The following is a 7350-nucleotide window of genomic DNA, read 5'->3' as shown; positions in this document are numbered from 1 at the left end:
CTAAAGCAAGTTCCCAAACAGGCTTCTCCCCTGCAGCGGTCCTGGTGTAGTGTTCTCCCACGACTGCCAAGGTTCTCAGACCATTCCTTCCCTTGTTGACTCGGTGAGAAGGTTTCACTTTGGGGGACTGAGAACTAAATGCAGAGACGTTTTAAAGGAGCCTCATCTCTGGAATTTGGTTAGGTGGTGGTTTGTGCTGGGATAATCTTAGTATAAAAAAGTTTTAATACTACTTTCTGTCATACATTGATGGGCTAGTGACCTTGTGTGAGTCACTTGTATTGTTTTTGCATCTTGATAGCTTTTTTCTATTAGATGAAGGCCATGATTTATTCAGCCTTATATTCCGAGCCTCGTCCAGTGGCTAGCCGTAGACCATATGACTGAATATTTATTAAACAAATTTAAATTTCTTTCACTGAAAATAATCTCTCAGTGGCATCGCTCAGCCTTGCCTTGAAGAGTTGTACGTCCTGAAAACTCCAAGCTCTTACGCTCTCAGATGAGCCTACTGTTTTCATAGACATTTCAAACTTGGAGGGAGATATTTTTCTTACATGAAGTTAAATCTGACATCCTATCACGTTTGAATATTCCTCCAACTTGTACCTCATCGGGACAAAACAACAAACCATCTATTTGTTGTCGTGTGACATTTGGTTTCCTAAGTTTTGTCCATGTTGAACATTTATAATTCTTTGAATTTTCTCTTAGATGACAACTTTTCTTAACCCTTACTGCCCTTAGCTACTGTCTTTCAACATTGATTCACTTGTCAAAAACCATTAATGAGCTGATTCCATAGTACTTTCTCCTGAAGTCACTCGTATTTATTAACAGCCCTTTTACAGCACGACTCTAAACCCTCCCTCCAAACTTCAGGGGAGTCTGACCTGGGCAGGACAGCCCGACTTCATCTGCCTGCTTGCACGCTGCTTCTGTGGTTCAGGATGAGCGATTTAGGAGATCATGTGGATAGGTTATTAATGCCAAAGGGAGGCAGCCCTCAGGAAATGGAGGATAGGACAGTCTGATTTTGCATTTAAAAAAAGATTATTTTATATTTTGGTGGAAATGTTTCTGGAATAACATGGGCCCATTCAGCAATTTCTACATGTGCATTTCAAGGACATGGATCACATCACCGTGTTCTGGTGGTTTGCCCTCCATTGTCACCACCATTGACTTAGACTCGCTGCCGCCTAAGCTCTACCCTGTAGGTCACTGTAGTAAATTTGAGTTCAAATCGATGAGAAAGGTGAACATTCTTTACTAAGTTAGCTAGACTGTTTATTTTAAAAGACTTTAGGGAATCATTTAGATTGAATGTTTAACGATTTTCTAAAGGCAAAAATTCCTAGGGTTTTTCTAGTACCAATCAGTCCAGCCCAGTACATCTGGATTTCATAGGATTTGAAAATCTATGCATAGCATTTTCCTTTTTGATCAGGATTTATTTATTGAGTCCTTCATCAAAATGTTCACTAGTCGTAGCCCGACGCCATCCAGTTAATTGGTCTGGTGGCAAAGACCTGCAGCCCCATTCCTTCTGATTCCTAGGTCTCTGGCCTCTGCTGCTCCGGGCATATCAATACCCATCGTAACTTGGATGAGGCACTGTAGTTTTGATGAAAATAAGGTGGAGCATTATTTTGGGAACTGCATGTTTTAAGAAGAGGCCAAGTTCTGTTGGGAGTTGTAACTGGTAGAGAAATGTGACCTTGGAATGAGGAAAGTGACCCTGGAAAGAGGACAACAACCCTGAAAATCTGAGGCACAAAACAGGAAGCCAAGTGCCTGGAGAGATGGTTCACTGGAGCTCTGGCTGGTGAGCGGAGCAGCATGGGTTTGGCAGGGCAGTGGCAAGGGCTCCAGGTAACCTGTCCTTTGCTCACTCTCCTCCCACTACCAGATGGCATTGAGTTGATCTTGTAGGTAGGGGTGAGAGCAGAACTGTGCTCCACAGAGTTTTCAATAGCTGATCTTTCCAAAGGAAATGGCCAGGTCTTTCTTCTGAGGCACTTCTGGGTAAGCTAGACTCCCAGCTTTTCGGTTAGAAGCGGAGCATGTTAACCATTTATACTAGCCAGGGATTCTCAATTGACTCATAATCTCATCTTTGAAAACGCTTTCAAATGGCAGCTTCTGAATCTAAGGCTACAGTTAGCGAATTTAGCTGTCAAGTTAAAAGAAAAATGATGCCATTTTAATTTCATTTTAATGTGCTTCTCTTCTATGAATTTTGCATTCAACAGTTTTACATTTGCACTTTTGCAATATGAATGATTAAATTTGGAGTAAAAATGATAAATTATTTGCATGGTAGCTATTAAATCATTTATCCTAATTTTAGCATATTAAGTAAATGTTGTAGTTAAGCAAATTCAGTCTTATATTTTATCGAAATAGATCATATCTTTCACTAGTAAATGTGTTTACACATCTATATATTTTTTCCAAATCAGTTAGTAGGATAATTTGTTATTAATTTGTCTCTTTTTCATCAAGAATAAATAGTTAGGCTGTAATCCCCGACCTAACACCTTTTCTTCTCCTTTCTCTTAGAAATTCCTCTTCTGTAGAAATACCTCCCTAGAGTAGGTAAGCAGAACCAGGCTGCCATAGCTAGATGAGACAGCTTGGAGATTGGGCTCCACTATCATTTTATTTCCTTGAGAAAACTGCAGACACTGCCTATTTGCTGTGGGTGTGCTCTGTGTCAGAGTCTGTGGTTGGGATAATTAGTGAATGTGCCTGGCTGCTTACCAACCCATTAGAGATGAGGTCCACATCTGATGGTTACTTCTGAAAAACCAGCTATTGAAAACTCTTTGGAGCACCATGCTACTCTGACACACAGGGGCCATCCTGCATTGGAATCAATTTGAGGAAACTGCTTTTATTTTTTCTTACTAGCAGTGTGCCCTGTGTGTCTCTGTTTATTCTGTAGGTAGAACGAGAGGGATACAGGTGTGCCTGGGGAAAGGGGTGCAGGATGGGTTGAGACCATTGTGCTTCTAAGTTGATAGGCTAGATGTCCAGTGCCAGTCCCAGCTACACACCAATATTTGGGGGAGATGAGACATCTGGGAGTACTGTCTTAATTGTTAAAGTAATAACTTTGCTGGTATATTCTGAAGTAAAACAAGGCCAGCCACTAAGCAGAATAGAAACATGCAGCGATGTGTGATAATTTATAGCTCTTTGTTATCGAGGCCAGGTCCTGATTGTGTTGGCCTAAATGTTCCTAGGCCTGGCACAGTGGCTGCAGAGTCCCTGTAAAGCGAACAAATGTAGCCCAATTACCAGAACACCGGAATGAGCCTTGCTGATTAGTGTGTCCGTGTGGTCCTCTGAAAGCAGATTTACCTGGAAGAACAGCCTTTATCTGAGACACAACCTCTCATGGTGAAATTTTGGAATTAAAAAAACTTACTATGATAAAATAATAATTATTTATAAGTTATCAAGGGTTCAGGGGGAGGGGGAAGTAGGGAGGGAGGGGAGAAATGAGGAGCTGATACCAAGGGCTCAAGTAGAAAACAGGTGTTTTGAGAATGATGATGGCAACATACGTACAAATGTGCTGGACACAAATGATGTATGGATGGATTGTGAAAAGAGTTGCATGAGCCCCTAATAAAATGATTTTTTAAAAATCCAAAACTGAGCGAGACACTGATTTCACAGCCCTTGTTGATATGCCTGAACTATTGAATTGTATGCTGTGTTAATTATAAGCTCAATAAGAACAAATACTTTTTTAGAGGGAAAAAAATTACAACAAATGGAAGACTACTTGCCCAGTGATCTTACACTTACCATTCAACTTTATGATAAGTATTAGGTACATCAAGAGATGATTTTAGGACATTTGGTTTCTGTGAAGAGCCCTGGGAGTGCAATAAATTAGGCATTGGGCTGTTAACTCGAAGGTTGACAGTTTGAATCCACCAGCTGCTCTGTGGGGACATACAGCAATCTGCGTCTCAACTGTTTACAATCTCAAAAGCCCTACGAGCAGCCCTACTGCATCCTAGAGGGTTGCTGGAAGCAGCAATCAACCTGATGGCAGTGGGTTAGACTTGGGTTTGGTTTCTGTGCCCTCTCGTTCTTTGTATGTCTTCTTCTCTTTCTCTGTCATCTTAATCTGCTCCGATGTCTTTCTCTCACAAGAGCCCTGGTGGCATAGTGGTTATGCATTCGGCTGCGATCCACAAGCTCAGCATTTCGATTCCACCAGTGACTCTGTGGGAGAAAGACTGGACTTTCTACGCATGCAAAGAGTCACGGTCGTGGAAACTCGCAGGGGCGGTTCTAGCCTGTCCCGTACGGTCCTGATGAATCTAAAGGCCTTGGTGGCAGGGAGTTTGGTTTGGTTTCTTTGGTTGCATTTTTCTGATGCCTGTTATTCTTTCCTTTTCGTGTGTTTCTCTCTCTTTTGGATGACATGCCGGCAGAAAATTAGGAATACACCGAGGGCAACAAAGAATGCACTCGGGAAAGGTGTTCTTCACTTTGGCTTTAGACAAGAGTTTAAATCCTAGTCCTGACTCTCATGAACTATGTAATCCTGAGCAAATTATTTAAACTCTCAGAGCTTGTAGTTTCTCATTGTTAAGCTGAATATAAGGAGGGTCTGCTTCATCAGTTTTTGTAAAACTTAAAGAAGAAAATGCCTCTAAAAGGCCAATTACAGTGATCGCACCTTGTTTTCCTTGTTCAATGTTGTCAAGTCCATTCCGATTCACAGCCGTCCTGCGTCCAACGGAACAGAGCTCCGCTCCGTGCTGCGCCATCCTCTCAATTGTTCTTATGTCTGAGCCCTTGTTGCAGCCACTGCGTCCATCCTTCTGGTTGACGGACCTTCCTTTCTTTCGCTGCCCCTCTACTTCACGCGTGATTTCCTTCTCCTGTACTGCTCTTTCCTGACAATGTGTCCAAAGTACATGAGATGAAGTTTTGCCTCTAAGGAGCATTCTGCCTGTACTTCTCCCAAGACAGATATGCTTGTTTTTCTGGCACTCTATGGTACTTTCAATATTCTTCTCCAGCACCTCAATCCAAATGCCTCGATTCGTCTTCAGCCTTCCTTAGTCATGTCCACTTCCACATGCATATGAGGTGATTGGAAAATTGGCTTGAGGCAGGCCTACCTTAGTGCTGAAAGTAACATCCTTGCTTTTGAACATGTTTAAAGAGATCTCGTGCCGCAGATTTTTCCAATTCAAAGCATCATTTGATCTATTGATTGCTGCTTGTGTGAGCATTGATTATGGATCCGAGGAAGATGAAACCCTTGGCAATGTCAGCCTTTTCTCCATTAACCATGATTTAACCTTTGGTTCAATTGTGAGGTTCATTGATTTGTAATGGTAACTCTGGCAGTGCTGTCAGATAGATGCCGGACTGCTAGCCTCAAGCTTGTCAGTTCAAGCCTACCAGCCACTTCAGAGGAGAAAGATGAGGCTGATGCTGTCATAAAGAGGTACAGCCTTGGAACCCCTAAATGGCATGGGTGAGGAATCTTTTTTTCTGCCCAAGGCCATTTGGATATTTATAATATCATTCGAAGGCCCTACTGGTTGAACACTTAATGAACTCAACCCTTCTGTGATGGCTGGAACTGCCATGGTGAGTCATGTGGTGTTAGCTGTCATTCATGATTTTACTGGCCTTATTGATTTCCCACCCTTGCTATATAGGGTCACTGTGAGGCAGAATCAGTTTGACAGCAGTGGGGTTTTAGTTTGCTATTGACTATTGTTAAAGGACATAATCAGGATGTCTGTTCTCCTAGCCATGTCTATATTGCTGAGTATAAAGTTTAGGACTGAAGTAATAAGATAATTTTGTGTCAACTTGAAGATGTATGAAAGTGTAGGGGTGGGATTAAACCTGTCAATCGAGTCGCAGCATGACAATTCCTTGATGTAAAGAGTGTGAGACACTCAGAATGACTGTGGCTCTCTCCCTTTTTAATTTTCTGCTTACTGGCCACCCTGAGAGCTGCCAGAGCCCTGCCATGTATCCACCCACCTGCCTGTGATCTTCTTGAATTCTGGATCATTACATGTGGCTGTGTGAGTCTCAAAAGGGACTTATGGACCACTGTTGGGCTTATGGATTTGAGTTAGACTGGGCTGGGGAGCTACCTGGAGATATAATTATGTCTTCATATAAAACTCTTATACACATATGAATGTCACTGAGTTCGTTTCTCAAGTCAACCCTAACACAAGGATATTAATCTCTTTTGAAATTATACGTTGTGAGTGTACATGTTTAGGGCGATGAGGCAAAGCAGTCCATCTGTGTGGGGTTCTTTTGGGGGGAATGTCTCCACTGTTCCAGAAGCAACTTTAGCGTATCCATGCAGCCTTTCTCTGCTTACTTCAGTTCAAATTTGTGGCTAGTAATAGCCAGTGTTCAATAGAATTACATTAATGTGAACAGGTAGTTCAGGCATAGTGATAGACATGATTTTAGGGATTAAGCGATATTTCTAAGAAATCCCTAATTTAAAAGCCTTCAATTAAAAATATATAGATACATAAGATTAGTAATGGAAAAAAAGGAGCTCTGGTGGTCTGTGGGATAACATTGGGTTGCTGATTCAAAGGTCACCCACTAGCCTGTCTGCCCGAGTAAAAATGTAAAGTCTTGCAAACCCTACTGTGCGTCAGGCTTGACTCAATGGCAGCAGGTTTATTTATTTCTTTATGTTGGTTTGGTACTTGAAAAATACTTGTAATTTTAGGGGGCTTCTGGCAAGGGTGGAAACCTAGAGAGACCGGTAGCACTAACCCTGTGCAACAACAACAACAACAAAATGAACCAAACCAAGCAAAACACCAGCTCTGGAGGAAGAACGCGAGTTCTGAATCTCTGAGGAAAGAAAAAGACTGAGCCAAACACTGATGAAGAAAACTGAAGAGTGGGTCCTACACAAAAACATCAAAGGGAACAGCAGATTCTCTGCTGCGCAACCATGGGCTGAATGGCTCCTCCCAAAGGGCAAAGCAATCTCTGGCTTTTGGCAAAGAGAAAGGGGCGGCCTAGCCCCTTGTTCCTCACACCCACTGAGTGAGCAGAGGCATGCTTGGGCCCCCGAGTACATACAGAGGGTGTTTGTGTCCCTCCCTCCACCTCCCCAGGGCTGTGGGTGAAGTCTGAACGAGTGGAACGTGACAGGACCAGGGCACAGCAAGAGAAGCCACTGAAGGTGTTACTGAAACATCTTGGGTTCCTCACAGATCTCTGGCGCCTGGTGGAATCAGGTCCACATATTTGAATGCTCGGTGGGGGGTGGGGTCGGGGTGGGGGCAGCAGAAGTTGTGATCTCCCATT

The sequence above is a fragment of the Tenrec ecaudatus genome, chromosome 12 (assembly GCF_050624435.1).
Source record: "Tenrec ecaudatus isolate mTenEca1 chromosome 12, mTenEca1.hap1, whole genome shotgun sequence".
NCBI lineage: Eukaryota > Metazoa > Chordata > Mammalia > Afrosoricida > Tenrecidae > Tenrec > Tenrec ecaudatus.
This window is presented reverse-complemented; position numbering follows the sequence as displayed.